Source organism: Strix uralensis, chromosome 2 (assembly GCF_047716275.1).
Source record: "Strix uralensis isolate ZFMK-TIS-50842 chromosome 2, bStrUra1, whole genome shotgun sequence".
Lineage (NCBI taxonomy): Eukaryota > Metazoa > Chordata > Aves > Strigiformes > Strigidae > Strix > Strix uralensis.
The window spans coordinates 122,771,487-122,788,672 of record NC_133973.1 but is presented as its reverse complement, the minus strand read 5'-3'; positions in this window follow the sequence as shown (position 1 = coordinate 122,788,672).

Genomic DNA, 17,186 nt, shown 5'->3' with positions numbered 1-17,186 from the left:
CACTTTCAAGAGTTGCAGTCTACAAAACTTAGTCAAAACTATCACACCAATAGATCACAACTAAACATTGGCCGAAGAAGTGAAGGATTTGTGTGTTCAACATCAGTTGATCTCTGATGTCATTGGCCTGAACAGTGAGATTTTCAGCAAATTCAAAATAATCAACATCGCTGGTTTAAAAAAAAAAAACCAACAAACAACACCCCCCCCCCCCCCCCCCCCCAAAACAACAACAAATCTCATGCAATTATTTTTGGAAATGGTCCTGGCTTTTACTCTTTTGGTCACAGAGAAAGTAAGTGTGGTTTTGAGTCACTTGGCCATTCTTGTGAATGATGAATTTCTTGTGGTCTTTACACAGAGCCTTGACATGGTTCACTTTCCACCTGCTCTATTTTGAAACAGATGCTGAATCTTATAACAGAAACAATGCATGTCCCCTACCTACTTGTACAAGTTGCTTTTCTGGGCACAGGTATAACAAAGCATCCACAGATTAATGTTCTGTGCTCAGTAAAAGAGTGTTAATCATGATGAACTAATGTGATTTTAATGGGAATGTCATAAGTACCCCTATGCAAATTCTATTTTAATGTAGCAATTAATTGTACTGTGATTTCATCAAATGTGCAACATTACAGCTGGTGCACTGAAATATTGTGACCTTCGATGCAGACCTGTGCTATTGATAGGATCTTCCTATATAAGCCCTGGAAAAAGAGTGGGGGCCAGGTGGCTGGGAGGAGGGATGTACAGACCAAATTTGATTCTTTACTCTTGTTGTTTACATAGTAATTAATCCACCTGAAGGAGTCAAAACCAGGTGAGTGGAGTATGACTGGCCAATATTTGTGGTGGAGAAACCTAGTTCATAAACCATTCAAGACAAGAATTCCTCTTTCCTGCAAGGAAAAGGACCTCTGACTCCACTGACCAGCATGACTTACTCCTTTGCATGCACTTATTTCTACTTGCACTTTTTTCCCGTTACTTGTCATATTTCCAAAAGGCAGAGACAGAAGAATAGACCCTGCCATTTTACCAAAAAGAAAATTTCCCTCTGTAGTACTGATGAAACAACTGGCTGCCTTCCCAGAGAGCTAGGACAGTAACAAGGGTACCCCTTGGTATTTGAATGAACAGCAGAGAATTATGTGTTTGGAGAGGTGTTTTGAGGCTGACGTGCTCTTCTGCACACTGCTACTCACAAACCTCTGCTGAAGTGCTCTTCTCACACCTCCCCAACACATGGGTGTGAGAGACAACTTACAAATCTGAGTCACTTGTCTCCCTCGTCTGAGTGGGACGTGGCAATGGGACATCAGTCATAGCACTGCACTGGCCTTCAAAGAAAAGAGAGAGGGCAGAGAGATACTCTTCATAGCTACCGTTAAACACAGACAGTTGTGCTGACTTTGTGCAGAAGTCTCCTCTGTCAAGGGGGAATGGAAAGGCTGGTGCATAAGCAGCAGTCAGGCTACCTCCTGGACATCTTCTGTCCTGTCAGCAGGAATCTGACTTGCCTTCTTGTGGGATACCCCCAGTTATGCTAGGGCTGTGACTTTTTTTGTGAACTTAGGTCTCATTCTGGGGAAGGGAAGGGAAGGGAAGGGAAGGGAAGGGAAGGGAAGGGAAGGGAAGGGAAGGGAAGGGAAGGGAAGGGAAGGGAAGGGAAGGGAAGGGAAGGGAAGGGAAGGGAAGGGAAGGGAAGGGAAGGGAAGGGAAGGGAAGGGAAGGGAAGGGAAGGGAAGGGAAGGGAAGGGAAGGGAAGGGAAGGGAAGGGAAGGGAAGGGAAGGGAAGGGAAGGGAAGGGAAGGGAAGGGAAGGGAAGGGAAGGGAAGGGGAATCAAGAACTAGGGATTCAAACCCACAAAGCCTGAGGAGAAGGAAAAAAAAAGCTCTCTTCCTCGGCAGCAACCTAAATGATAAGTAGCCTTCCAAAGCAGGCCTCTTCTGAGGGGATTTTCAGTGGTCAAAGGTGCTGCTGTGCTGCCTGGGATCAGTTGCACACTTAGACATCGGTTTTCTGGACAGACAGCTCTTCAGCCAGCAGGCAGCTTTGGTTTACCTCTAGAGTAACCATTGCTCATGATTCAGATTGTTCTTTGAAACGTTAATATTTCTGCAGCATCTGTTTTGGGCTGTAGGAACCAGAACTGCACCTAGCAATCTAGGTATGATTGAAAGAGTTTTATTCAAAGACATAGCTTGTTTTGTATTGCTTTCTGAGTAATTCTTAACATTTTTGTCTGCATTTTTAATGTGCAGATTCCCACTTATTAATGTATGTTAGGACAAACTCAAAAGAATTTCGAGTCTCAGGACAGATTCCAAAACAGTTCAGTCTCTGGCATGTCTGAGCTTTAACCTGATTATAGAGTCCCATTGTACCCATTGAACACAATTATCAACAAATGCTTTATTCTGACTTTTATCACAAGGCTTATACATAGATTTTTGTTTGTTTGTTTGTTATGTACGATTTGTGAGCTCAGGCCATGAAGTGTCTTGGAAATATGCAGAGAGCTTGAAAGTGCTTTGAAATTTGGTGGGAAACCAGAATGCAGACTACAGAGCCAGACAGATGTAGCTGCATTAGCATGCATGGCTAAGACACACTACCTGGTTTTGTACTAGCTAGAAGTTCCTACATGCTGAAAGTTCATGCTCATCTTTTGCTATTGTCTAGCAAGGAAGTAACATGGGAATAACTAATGAAAGCAAACTCACTGCTTATCTGAGTGAGACAAAGTTTTCAGATGAACTCTAGACGGGTAAAACTATAGATGCAATGATGAAATGATGGGGAGTTAAAGAGCAGTTCTCCCCTTGGCCAACTTGCTCCATTGGTATTATGGGATTTTTGGTGCAGATGTCTTCATTCATAAGTTAGACTTATCCAAGTACAGGGGCCATAAACATTTGACTGTACTCGATGAAGGATGGGAAGTGTGAGTCATCTGCATATTTCTAGCATCTAACATATTTAATCAGTCTAGTACATTATTTCATCACTAATCACCAAAAGATTTTTTTCTAGTTTCTGAAAAGGATAAGCTCTTATGACTTTGGATATCCATAAGGAGCAGGCTCACCTCAAGGGCAGGCCATTTTCTCTCACTATAACCTGTCTCAGCCATGCTAAGCACTGTGGATAGGTAGAGGAAGAGCATAATAAACATGTCTTCTCTATTACTGATGACTGGTAGAGCCACTGAAGGTTTCTTCATGTCCCCCGCCTTCCTGAATACAGATTGTCATACTTAAAGTATTAGATTCAGTAAGAAAACTGACAGTTGCCTTACTTGGAAATGAGATTAACAGGAGAAATATATTCAGAAGATATCCAGAAAAGACTCCTTTGTTAAGGGTTGGGACTCTGAAGGAGGATATAACGAATCTTTCTACAGTTGTTTTAGTGGTGTGTGCAGAGTATAGAAAAGCAATCACTGTTTGTGAAAAACTTTAAGTCAGAATAATGTTTAAAGGTAGGTTGCAAACAAACGGGACTGATGTTGGCTCATTGTAAAAACACGGGGTGATATTTCTCCAAGGTGGGTAAGAGTTATTTGAACTCTAAGACTTTTCTGGCAGGAAAACAAATTGGTATAAATCAGTTTTATTAATAAAAGTAGGTCAGAATTTACAAGAAATTTTCTAAACATCTAAAGATTGAAGCTTTAGTAGAGGTTTCCAAAGCTCCTCCAACTGGGGAGAGAAACCCAACTCTGTTTAAGGTAGAGTTTGTAAAAGATAATGAGAAGAAACTTATAACATGGGTGAATGTAACATCAAGAGACTAGGCTGAGTGATTCAGGAAGGCCTTATTTGGTTTATATTCTTATAGTCATCATCTTAGCCAGTGCTTTGGGGCAAGATTTGGCAGCCTACATGGAAAGATTATGAGGAAATTGCTATTTTTCATCCAGTCTATCTTACCTCTTGTTTCTGCTGTTTCATTTCCACTTCTCATCCAAAGTGATACCTGTGACCAGGTTTTGTTGTTCTTGTTTTCAATCAGGATGAACACAGGCAATAAACACCTGAGATAATCCCACAGCTGTTAGCAATTGGATTTCTTATTTTCTTCAGGAAAGCCTTACAGCTACTGAATTGGAATCAGAAATGCATTTGGAAGTCAAGCAGTTTCCTGACTGATGCACATTCCTGTTTTCTAGATGAGACTCCCTTCCCCCAGACAAATGAGATCTGCATGCAACTCATACAAAACTTGAGCTTTCACTTGTGGCTGTTTCCTGCATAATGTTTTCAGAGCAAATTCACTCTGCAGCATAGATCTCGATTACACATTTATTCCAATTGTTAGATGCATTGTCAGGAGGATAATAAGGATAGTGGGGATGGAGAAGATTTATCTGGCTAGGAAAATCACATTGTGTTCAGCCTCCCTGTAGAGCTTTTATTGACTCTGCTGCCAGCAGAGATTAGCGCAATGCAAAACCGTTAAATTCGCAGCCCAGCACTTCCCACTATTTAAGTGGTTCAAATAATTAGCACTTCTCAGCCTCTCCATTTACATCTTTCTTCCAGCTGGCAGACTCATTTTAAAAAATATATCTACATGGATTTGTGTGCCACTTTATCACTTTTGAATTCAAAAGCTTCTACTGGGCAGTGGATCACTTTGGATAAACATCTTACCCAGTGCAACATTTTCAGGAGACTACTAAAGGCATTAAGTTAGAGCTTCTTCACAAAATTACAGAAGCCGCATTTTATACGTAAATTAATTTGCTCATTTATATTCAGTCACATAACTGCTCCATCTACAGTGGTTTACATCATAGGGTAGCATGAGTACAATAAATTGTTTTCCAATTCTCTTTCAATAGAATTTCTTTCTGCTGACAACAGAGACCCTCAAGATATTTAGTCCTATCTTTACTTCAGCACCTGAAAGTATGTACCAATGTCTCAATGTTTGCTATCATCTGTGAGGCAATGCACCCCTTCAGATAGCCTGGTACATAGTACAGGATGGAAAGCACGTGAAGGAAAGATGGGGCTAAATTTCCAAAGTATATTACAGTAATCACGTTCTTGGCTTTATATCGAATGCAAAGGGTTATGTTTCAAGACAGGGGTGTTACTGGAGTAAAATGCTTCTGTGTGTTCTTGTGTGTTTCATATTGTGTATGAGCAGCACTTCCTCTGCATTCATTTCTACATTGCAATATAAGATTTTTTTTTTTTGCTATCTTCTTCTTGTCTGACTGAATGACTAGTTTTACAGTAGAACAGGCTCAGAATTTCAAAGGTATGTGGGAAAAATGGTGGTGGAAGGAGTTACACGGTATGTTTAAACTCTATACCGAAGAGCAAGAATAGCTTTAGACAGTGTGGGACCCTGAGAAAAAATGAGAAATGGGACCCTAAATTATTCTTAAAAATGGAAATACAGCCAGGCCCCCTCTGAAAGCCCATCCATCAGCCAGTTCAACTTCTTTTCCTCCTTTGCATAAGCCCACTTTCCCCAAAAAGCATCAGTATCAAGAACAAAGAGAACAGCACATACTTTGGCTGTATCTTGCAAAGACTTCAGATCCAACACTAAATGCACTGCTAATTCATTATTAGCTTTGATTTATGTATTGCCTCCTGCCAGAATCTTTTGAATCTGATACTTCACTTTAGAGAATTGCCCCCACGAGCTCGAGGGGACAACTTTGCTTAATCTGTTTTGAAACTGCAGGTGACTCCGGGGCGTAAAATGGCAGACATTAATTGGTAGTTATAAACACCACATAGCTGAAGACTAACCCTGTAAAAGTTGCTGTCTTCAAATCCTCTAACCTTGGTATCATTGTATGCTCCCAGGCAAAAGGTCTTTACACTGGTAGCTGTGGAAAATCAATCTCAATTCCCTAAAGATGGGAGTGCTGTCGCTAAAGGTCACCGAAAGTTAGCAGCTGCTTTGCACTGCTGGAGTTCTGAAGAGAAGTTTTAAAAAGCAAACATTGGTTTGGTGACTGTATGCAGGTTCAAGTGTTTGTGTTGCTGTTTCAGCTGCGATTAATTTTGGTATCCCCATCTGAGGAGATCTCTCTTTGTATGCTGTCAACTTTACCTTTCCTGAGCTTTTTAATGCCTTTGGGAGTCATCCATAGAGTTGTGCATTTTGTGGGCTCTCATTCTGGAATCTAGGCAATGAAATTGAGGGGGATTGATGTTTGCACTATTTTGGTCCAATAAATTACTGTGTGAAGACTTGGTTAAACTGAAGACTTGAATTTAGTGAGAATTTCTTCTTTTTTTTTTTTTTTTTTTTTTTTTTTTAATTTCAATTGAACCAAATCAGAACAGCCTGGGAAAAAAACCAAGAATAAATAAGCACAACTGACAACTAGGTAGTGCATATGTGTACCACTGTATCTGCATTTGTGCTTCCTGCTGGGTATAATAAGCAGTGATTGAGCTAAATCTTTATGTCTTTGTTGATCTCTGGATGATTCATATTTTAGAAAAATAAAAAAAAGAAACAACCAAAGGAAGAAAAAACAGTACAGGTGTTTAAACATGGAATTAATGATGAAAAATTCCAGCAGTCCTTACATCTTCGCTAAATCCCTGTATTTCCTTAGTGTCTTTGGCAACTCTTGAAACAGTTTTCCCTCTAGAGTGTGGGCATAATATCAGCTATTTGTCTAATTCATTGTGAATTTGAGGGTTTCATAATAAATATTTGCTTTACATCTTAACTGTTGCAACTCCAGTGTTTTTAACACTCCAAACTGCTCAAGCATACTGTCAACACAATATCTTGAAAACAAAATCTATGCTTGTCTTCTGTTTTTCTTTGGCTGTTTAATTTCTCCTTCAAATTCTGTGAGTTGCACACTAGCAAATTATAACACTGCCCAGATAATCCTGTATCCTCCTCTTCTTCCCAAATTTGTAGTATTACAATTATTAATTTGGATGATGGTTATTTATAATCACTGGTGTCAGTCTTGAATACACAGATTACAGGGTTAAAGGAAAATAGTGGTTAAAATGCAGTAGTGCTCTCCAGGATATTCATAAATCCTTTTCAATATGTGTTTGATGACAAATACTTGAAGGAAGTGTCCTAAGCCCTGCAAATGGTTTTAAATGAGATATTACAGTTTTATGTTTTAATCAGCAGTACCTAATTATTGCTAGCACTAAATGTTTGTCACGACAGACACATTTAAACAAAAAAGCTTGACCGAAATGTTTTTCTAGCCATGCTGGCACTGTGCTTTCTCAGATTTACAATAAATTGTTTGACTAATAGGGTGGGATGTAGTCTTCCAAATATAGGTTTCAAGCTGCCTCCCCAGTAGGGCTTGGGACTCTGTAGAACTTGTTTCACATCTGCTGGTCCCAGCTGGGTGTCTCGGATACTGCAGAGCATCTGAGAAAAGTGCTCCTGAACACCAGTGTTCAGGCAACTGAACTATTCTTGTTATGTGTCTTATCTATCAGTTGATCTGTCCTGGGGGAAGGTAGGCAGAAAAAGAGGAAGAGGATAGGAATCAGTTACCATTTTCATAACTGGTGCAATTTTAAAAGGTTTTGAAATTAGATAACTAACTTCTGAAAATTAAGTTCTTAGTCATTCCTACTTTTCCAATGCATTAGAACTACGTGGAAGTCTTAGAGTCACTTAAATGGTTGGGAGGAAGTTCTGGGGTCCTCTTGTCCAACATCTTGCTCAAAGTAAGAGTGCTGCTGACACTAGATGATGGCTGCATAGCTTTACTGAGCTGAGTCCTGAAAGCCTCCAAGGATGGAGATCTGAGAGCCTCTCTGGGCAGTCTGTGCCAGGGCCGCACTGCTCTATTAGTGAAACAGATTTTCCTCCTGTCTAGGCAGAATGTTGCAAACCAGGAGCTGTGATTGTTGCTCCTTGTTACACAACCTATTGTTACCAAGAAGTTTCACTTTACTGCTTCTGTAAGTCTCCTTCAAGCAAATGCTGCCAATGATTAGATTTTCCCTGAGTCTTCTCTTCACCAGACTAAACAAGCTCATCTTCCTCAGCCTTTCCCTATGGGCCATGAGCTCTAAGTCCCTCACCACCTTGGTAGTTCTTGACTGGACGCTCTCCAGTTCCTCAATATTTTTCTTGAACTAAGGGGGGGCTAAAACTGTACACAGGATTCCTGGTATTGCCTCACCAGTGGTAAATATGAGGGGACCCCACCTTCTTCTCTGCTGATGACAGTCACCCTAAGGTATCCAACAAAGCAATTTGCACTGTTTGCACTGAGAGCACATAGTTGGCTGATGCTCAGACTGGTGACAACAGTAACTCCCTGTCCTTTTAGGCATGGCTGCTACTCAGCCAGTCATTTCCCAGCTTGTACTGGTGGATGGGGTTAGTCCACCTGGGCACAGAGATTTGCACTTCCCATTACTGAACTCCATGTGATTTCTGTTGACCCAGTTCTTAAACCTGTTAGAGTCCTTCTGCACTGACACTCTATAATGCATTGTCTTACACAGTCCCTTCCTTTTTTCCACCTCCAGTTTAGTGTCATTCACAGATTTGTTAAGGTTTTACTTTTTCTCCGCATACAGGTCAATGATGAAGACTCTAAACAAGACTGCCTTAGTACTGACCTCTGGGTAAGGTACCATGTTTACAGTCTTGCAGAGAATTCACCACTGTATCCAGTTTACATTATTTCCCTTTCAATAGTTTGCTTCTTGTTCACAAGTATCAGATTACATTGGCGCTGCGTATTCTTAAGCTCAATAGACCTCCTTAAAACAAAATAAAGACAGTTTAGGTATAAGTGCTGGGAACATATGCTTTCCACAGAAAACAGACAGCTGAGTGAACTCAGTAACTTTGAAAGAATAGAGAACACAATATTTTAAATATGGACTTAGCTACTAAATTTTTATAATTAAATGTCATATTATTTATGAAATTTGTGGCTTGCACAGTCTCCAGATAATGCACTCATATCAAGTAAACTTCATCTGTTGCTGTCAAACTTCTCATCTTAATGCCTTGCAGCCATTTAGAAGATCCATTTTTTCTGTACTCATCTCTGTTCTTCATTCTGGTCATCGAAAGAATAAGAGCATCTGCAGACATCAGAGCTACCCCTCCTCCTGTACAGCCATGACGAGAGGACACCTCAGGAGATTATGAAAATGCAGCCTAGAAAGACATGCAGTGCTGTTATCCAAACTATAAAATAAAGAGAGAGCTAATAATAGTTGAAAGTGCAGATGACAAAAAGAAAAATCTTTACTAAAATCAGAGAAGAAAGGAGTCAGGAGGAATCTTTAGAGGGATGACAAAATTCAGTAAAATACAGCATCCCTATCGAAAATTAAATTAACTTAGCTTCTACTCATATGGGCAAGACTGACTCCATCACAATAAATAAGCCACTTATATAGCTGTCATTTTAGTATCAGAACATGTACACAGCATTTTAATTTCTCATAATTCTTCAGAACAGAATAGAGAGCGTGAATCATTGATATTAACAGGATTTAGGTAGATACCTACTGGTGTTGCATAAAATATACCATATGGGAAGAATAATGGGGTGCATATAAAAACAATACAGCGCAATGACATCAGTAGCATTAACTAACTATATTGTCTTACTTTTTTTTCAGGGAGTATAAGCAGAAAAGATGTTTCCTATTACTTGAGATCTACTACCCTGAAAACTCCCCTTCTGATCAACACACTTTTGCAATCCTCAGCATCGTTCTGGGGTGGAAGAGCCCTGAGACACTCCTGAGAGCACTCAGATGCCTTTTGGGGCTATGGAACCATGACTTTGGACTTCAGCAGGGAAACAGGATCCTTCACAAGGCAACGCCAGACACTAGCTAAAAATCATAATTTGTTTGAAATACTACTATTTTGTGCAGTTTCCTATTCTGTTTATTACAGAGAATCCCTAGTCTGGGAATTGGACAATTGCCCAATTGATCTCAATGGGAATTTGTGCAGTGAAAAAAAGATAGTTTATGTAATATTGCATATGATGAAGCTCCTTAATGAAATCATGTTTTTACTGGCAATAAAACACATCCCTCCTGTGTGTAGTAAAGTTCTGTAGATTCTATGGAGGGCTCTGGTGTGGGTTGCTCGGATAATATTTCTTCTCTGGCAAGCTGTTCAGGATCCTGCCTCTAAATCCAAAGTGGTAATGTATACTTTTGGCAACTAATAAGGTGTGGTAAAGTTTCTACCTCTTTTAAAGACTGTGTAAAACTCACAGCATATTTCTTCTGACTGCGGAGTTTTATGAATAGTTTTCTGACTGCAGCACAGCTTTACTCAAAGAAAATTTGTTGAGAAATTAACACTATTTACAGTGCAGCCAGCAGGGGTGGCAGGTAACATTTAATTACATATTTAAATGCCTACATGTTTTGCTATGAACACTCAAACAAGAAAAAAAATCACATTTTATTAATAACACTAGTGCCCAGTCTGGATCTTGTTCTTCCTTGTAGGTGGTATTACTCAGATCACAAAGCTGTAATCAAAAACATATTAAAGCCAGATTGATCATTTTCTGAACAGTTACCTTTTTCAACTAGCTGGATTTTTACAGTTGTTCAAAGTTGTCTCACTATGCTATTTCAATTCCATGCAGTTGCAGAATTTCATGCAGTTGCAGCTCTTTTCTTAGGCACTGGCTTTTTTTTTTTTTTTTTTTTTGATACATGTGTCCCTCTCCTTCTAGCCACCTTTCTTCTTTCCCTCCCTTACTTTCTTCCGTCCCTCCCTTATTACTTCCTTCCTCCCTCCCTCCCTTTCTTCCTTCTGTAAACAGTAAACAGTAACTTTGAGTTTAGTTAGCTAAAATAATTAATTATTAACATTAACAAATTTGTGATAAAGAATTTACTTTCAAATGCAAGAATATAAAGTTGAACAAGCTCAGTGTTATCCTGTCAGGGAACAGGGTAGTCCTGCCTTCTCCCAGACAGCTTTTCCTACCAGCTCAGAGAGCTGTTTCTGATTTTCTTTTCTTCTTGGTTAATTTTTATCCACATACTTCCATGGTCTAGCTCACTGCATGACTATGAAATGTTAAAAACAGTGGAGGTGAAGCAGAAGAAACTAGTGTCCACTAGAGTGATATCAAAGATACTGGAATTTAGCATTCTGAAGGAAGCACAGTCTGTTCTAAATCAAAGTGACAACATTACCAAACATCATTACCTTGAAGAAATTAACTTAAGCATGCACACACAACCTTTGCTGAATTTCAGTCATAAACAAGTCTTTCTGAGATTCAGAGATTGAAGCTGTAGCATCTAGACATGCTCAGTTTCATGAAACCAAATCAGAATGAGCAGCACCCAAATTAACCTGTTTTCCAGTTTATGAGGAATTTTCTTCTCAGCTTCCGGTTTTTGGACCCTTCTATTGCTCTAGCACTTCTCTTTTTCTTTAAATCTATACCTTAAATCTAAAATCTTTTTTACTGCAGAACCTTGATGCTTTATATATTCTGTATAGAAATAGAGTATTGTTATTTCTACCTCATTGAGGAACAGTTCTTGCAAGTGGTTTTTCTGGATAATGTTGTTTTCTGTCTCAGAAATTGCACAGGTAATATTATTAAGCTCACTTATGATACTTAATGTATATAATTAAAAAAAAAGTTTTGAGAAATAAACTATAGCACAAACTGGTTTTAGGGTTTAGAAACAGTCTCTGTTTACTAGATCAAAATAAAATTAATCCAGAGTTTTTCTACAGTTTGAAAGCAGCACTAAATTAAATGCTATCTTCTCTATCATGCTGCCAGTGCTGCTAAGAAATACAGCATTAGAAATAAGATGCCACTGTAACTCTCTTGCACCTTAATTCCTGCAAGGCTTCTAGCATTTGTTTCTCTGCAATCTAGGATATCTTTAGCACAGTAAGAAGCACAGAGAAGATTTTTGAGAGGGCAAAAGCATAATTTACAACATGCTACTTGACCCATTCCTCAACTAATAAGATCAATTCTACCCTCTGTGATACCTGAATGTCATGGGGAGTTAATCATTGCAGCTTTCGGTCTTTACACAGTTCCCATCAGGCTTACTGCACCATGGGTTCCCCCAACCTAATATCTCTTCTCAAATTCATATTGCTCATTCTCTCCATGTTATCCTGCTGAATTATTTCCTTGGGCTTTGTAGTGATTCATCACACACTCCAGTGGGCCCAACACTGAGAAAATTAACATATTATAGGAGTCCACAAAAATTCAGATTTTCAAAGGTGATTTTCAATATCCATTTTGTCCATTAATATGACTGGAAAATTGTAATCAGCTAGGCAGCTTCCAGATAAAAATTTTTTTTTTTTTTTCAATTTTCTGAAACCAGAATCAGAAGTTCTATGTCATTTAAAAAAAAAAAGAAAAAAAATAAATCTTGTGAGTGCTAGCTTTCTGTCACGACATCTGCAATGTCTACAGTTTTCCTGAGTGCTCCGCAGATGAGCCTTTCCCAGCAGTTTTTATTGGCACCCATTGCTCATGAGTGAGCACTGGCCAATGCCAATGAGGTTTGACTGAGCAGGGTCACTGCAGGGACAGTAGGTGTGATCAGGGCTTGAAAATCACCTGCTGTACACAGGTTGGAAATGAATGTGTTTAAAATTCAGCTGGTTTTCTCAGACAAATGGTTTAGGGTGAAATTTTATCTTCATCCTCTCAGGAAAACCTCTACAGAATATAAATATTTGTGGAGAGGGTTTCACAACTGTTTCTAAGTTTCACTATTTCTCCAACTAATATCACACATCAGGAAAGCTGGGGAAACTGAAATCCTGATTTGTAATCATTTTTGGATGCGGGCGCTTAGAATGTTTTTCTAGCTTGTGGTGATATCACATTGAGTCATGTAAATAAATACTCAGTACAAGCTGAAACTTTGGTTTAGGTGAAGCATGACTGTTCTGAATTGCACAGAGAGGTTTGCCCTGTCATTTCACCAAAGTATCTTTCTTTCATTCAAGATATAATGAAAAATAATGATCAGGACTACAGAAGAAAGAATAACTGTTTCTTTGTGGACCAGAATCAGTTAACTTGTGAATCCAATGAGAAAAATGGAGGTAAAATGAAATCTTGTTTCTGAACACTGCCTGATATGGAGGGACCTGAAAAAAAGTGGAGCAAAACAGTTGTGTTGGATTAGAAGTATTAGAAATAACAATCTGTGAGTTTTGAGCAAGTACCCAGACTACATTTGGGAGCCAGAGTTTTGTTATAGAATGATCTCTAGAAACAATTGTAATGATCCATGCCACGAATGACATGATATACGACATTGTATGCCTGAAAAGAATTAGTACTCTACAAGCATGATAAATCCATCTGCCATCCATCCCAAAGGAAAGAAGAATTCGTGTAGTTTCCTCTCCATTACTTCATCCATTTCAGCTGAATTCCAAACAACGTTCAGGCATGGTAGGTTTCCCGGCCTCTTGTACATTCTCTTGTAATAGTTCTTTTATGGGAACACAGTCTTCCTGTTATTAGTTGGACTGTACTTTATAACTGCCCATTGCTTCAGCCTGTCCTAACACTTCAGAATGAATAGACGGGAAGTTTACATTTTCTGCAGTTTTCATGACTTTTTCGTTATAATACATCCTTCCATTCAGTTGTCACTGGGAAGTGAACGGAGAGTACTGTTTGCCAATAGACACAGGAGAGGTTTTGCAGGGATCTATCATTTATTCTTAGTTTCACCAGATTTTAGCATGAAGTAACAGGTGATGTAATCATAGTAGTCAGTATAGTTGGCAAACACTGCCTTGGAATAGGCAGTGTGAATAAACAGCATTGTATCACTCATTTTCTGCAATGAGGAAAATGATTTATTTGCAATGCAATAGTGTGCTTGTGCTTAAATTTACCTTATCATCTACAAAGCAAGCCCGTATCTCTGCATTCTTATAAATGCTATATCAACACCATATTTAACTTACATAGCTGTATTTATCATATTTAAGTTCAAACCTGTGTAACTATATCATGTTAAAACACTGTGTTAGAAGGAAAAGGTGGGGAGTCTTTATATAATCAAGTAGGAACAATAAATCTAGATGACCTTTCTTCAAAGCCCAGGGAGTGGTATGTTTAGTTACCAGTGACTGCTCAGCCCAATTATTCAGCTTTCCATCTACAAATGTGTCTACTGGGACCAGCCTTCAACTTTCAACAAAAGCAAGCCTTAAACTAATCATTCTGTATTACCTTGTATGAGCTGCTCTCCCTGTGAGTCACCAGTCCCTACTCCTTGTGGTACCACTTGATAATTACCTGTATGTATCCGGAACTGAACCTGGGACAGGTCAGCCATAGCACCTGCACTGAACTGGGCTGTTGGACAATCTTGTCAAGGGAGACCTTGTTCCTGTCTGCTCTCCTTCCCTGACCTGGTTTAGATGCTTGTGTTACGGTCAGGGAAGCTGCCCTGCGTGGACCTGTTTCTCCACTGTGACTCTAAGGGGATATAGGCTGGGTCAGAGATGTGCATTTAGTCAGAGGAATCTCCTGCCTTATCAGACATCTCAACATGCTAGGTTTCCAGGCCAAAGACCCAGTTAATTTTCCAGTGCCAATAACTGATAAGTAATGCATAATTGCAATATCAAACTGAAGCAAAAATTTTTGAGGCCAGACTAACCTTCTTGCTGCTTTTAGAGGGAAGAAAGCTCATATTCATCATCTGTGTGTCTTTTCCCATTCTGTCAAGTGAAGGCTGATGTAGTATATATTGGATAACTGGTTTAAGTCTTCCTCTCTGCATAGGTTGTGGCCCAATGAACCCAAGACTAGCTATCACCTTAGATGAAAATGATAGTACTAGAAGGTTTTAAAGGAGTTACAGATCAAGGTGTTGCCCCTTGCGAGTGAAATAAGGTAAGGAGGATGTTCAGACTTTCATGCAGTTCACCATTTCCCTAAGATCTTCAGGCTTTGCTAGTATCTTCAGACAGTAAGACCTCTGGGTCTTCTAACAGATGTCTGAGGTTGACAGCAATGCCTAATTCAAAGACCTTGGCAGAGGTATATGTATCATTTCCTCTTTTCTTATGCACTGAATTTCTGCATCAAAGATATGTTTCTTTGATGTCTGTAGATTTAAACACCCAAAAGACAAAGCATGGCAGTTAGCAATCTTTCAAGACTTGTGCAGAAGAAGCAAAACTGCAAAATTCATGAAAAGAAATTCAGCTGAAGAGTTTCAACTATGACTAACAACCTTCAGCAACTGCGTTAACACTGAGCAGAGTTCTTAAAATTTCCTGTGTGAGCAATGGAAGCCTGGAAGAGGAAGACTGGGACAAAAATGAGACGGTCTTGCATAGTACTTGATTTAAAAGCCTTCAGTGATCTTCAAAGAAAGAAAATTTAACTGTAGTGTAAGAATAATCTTTCTTTTTGCCTGCTGAAGAATTTTATCTTGATGGAGTAGGATTTAAATTTTTTCCTGATGTTTTTCAACTTGGAGTTATGAAAAAGCTTGTATACATATATATGAGAAAAAATTATATGTAATATATGTTTTATTTATATATATGCATGCATGGCCATATTTATACATACACAGATATATTAGCAAGATGCATTTGATCAGAGAATTGTTTCCAGTTTGGATTAAATAGAGGAGGAGCAACTGCTTGGAACCAAATGCAGCTAAAGAAATTACTCAGAAAACTTGCTGAGACTAGAAAAAAACCCGACAACTTCAGTGTAATATATCATACACTATTTTACAGCAAGTTTCTCAGTTATTCAGTACCATATGAGGTGGTCTACACTCAGGAAAGTTCATAAAGTCCTTGGCAGTTTTCAAGGACCACCCAGATAATTTGGTTTTCCTGGAATGTGCAGTCTTTATGAGTTTTCTCCAACTTAAAGGCCTTAGCGTGTTCTTTTTAAATTTCCAGCATTTATAATTTATTTTATGCTGCACCCACATAATCATATAGTTTACATAGCTTTTAATAGAGAGAAAATAACAATATTGTGTGTCAGCCTTCAGTTTGATAAGCTAAACAAATGTCAGGTTGTTTCTTTGGTCAAACCTATTGTAGAGTGTCTATTTGTATGCCCTTGAAGACCATTGTCACCGTGTATCAAACGCTGTAGTTTAGAGGATCATAATGCAGTGGAAAAGGAAGAAGGTATCAATGGGAGTAACAGTTCACTTAGCAGATGCCTCACATAGTTTATAGGTTATCACTTTGCCAACTTATAGCCACTGTTGATCGTTCAGCAGGGTCTTACATGAATATACAACATTGTATTTTGGAGTTTAAAATAATTTTTTTTCTTTAAACACATGCCAGGAACAAGAAAACTCCCTCAGCACATATACAAGTCATTCTAAATATGGTTTGGTTTTGTTGTTTGTTTTGGGGTTTTTTTTGTTTTCTCTTTTTTTTCTAATGCAGACATTTGCATGTCCATGTAAGCTCTTCTCTGTGTAAGGAGTACTCTTTGGTCTTTGATTTTTCAATAAGCACTGCTGTGAAGGGCAAAGAACAACAATTTGGTATTTGATGAAAGTTGCATATCTTGTTAAAATGTTTGTCAGAAAAAAGAACTTAAATACTCAGATAAACCAAAAACCACTCGGTGCTGTCCAGAGCTCAGTGCAATCAGCTAGTGGTATACAATGCAAGGACTAGTTTTCTTTTTTTCCTTGAATTAGCTCTATGTAGAAGGACTTTTTTAAGGGATACTTCCATTCTGATTATTAAAATCGTTGACTTAACCTGCATTGTTCAATCCTGAAGATTTTAGGTATGCAGTAGCTGCATTTCTCAGTGAAACTAATTTGCTTACTTTTTCTTGTTGGGGTCTTAATTTGGACCAAGTGTCTTCATTTTAATTGAAAAAACCAATTAGTCTTCTTCATGGAAGCCTACATGGCTTATCTTCATTTAATAATCAGTTGTGTAATTGGTGTTCAGATACAGTTTAACTGGAAAAATTGCAGCATTTTGCCTATGTGGGGTTATTTGAATACTGAAACTTCAGCTTCCTATAAAGCAATCGATTCCTTGAGGGCACACAAATCCTTGCCTGACCTTTTGAAATAAATTAGCAACAGAATCCAAGGGTTGGTATTTTGATGTAAAGGTTGCAGTGAATGCCATCTGTCGGGTAACAGAATGGTTTAATGAAGGCCTC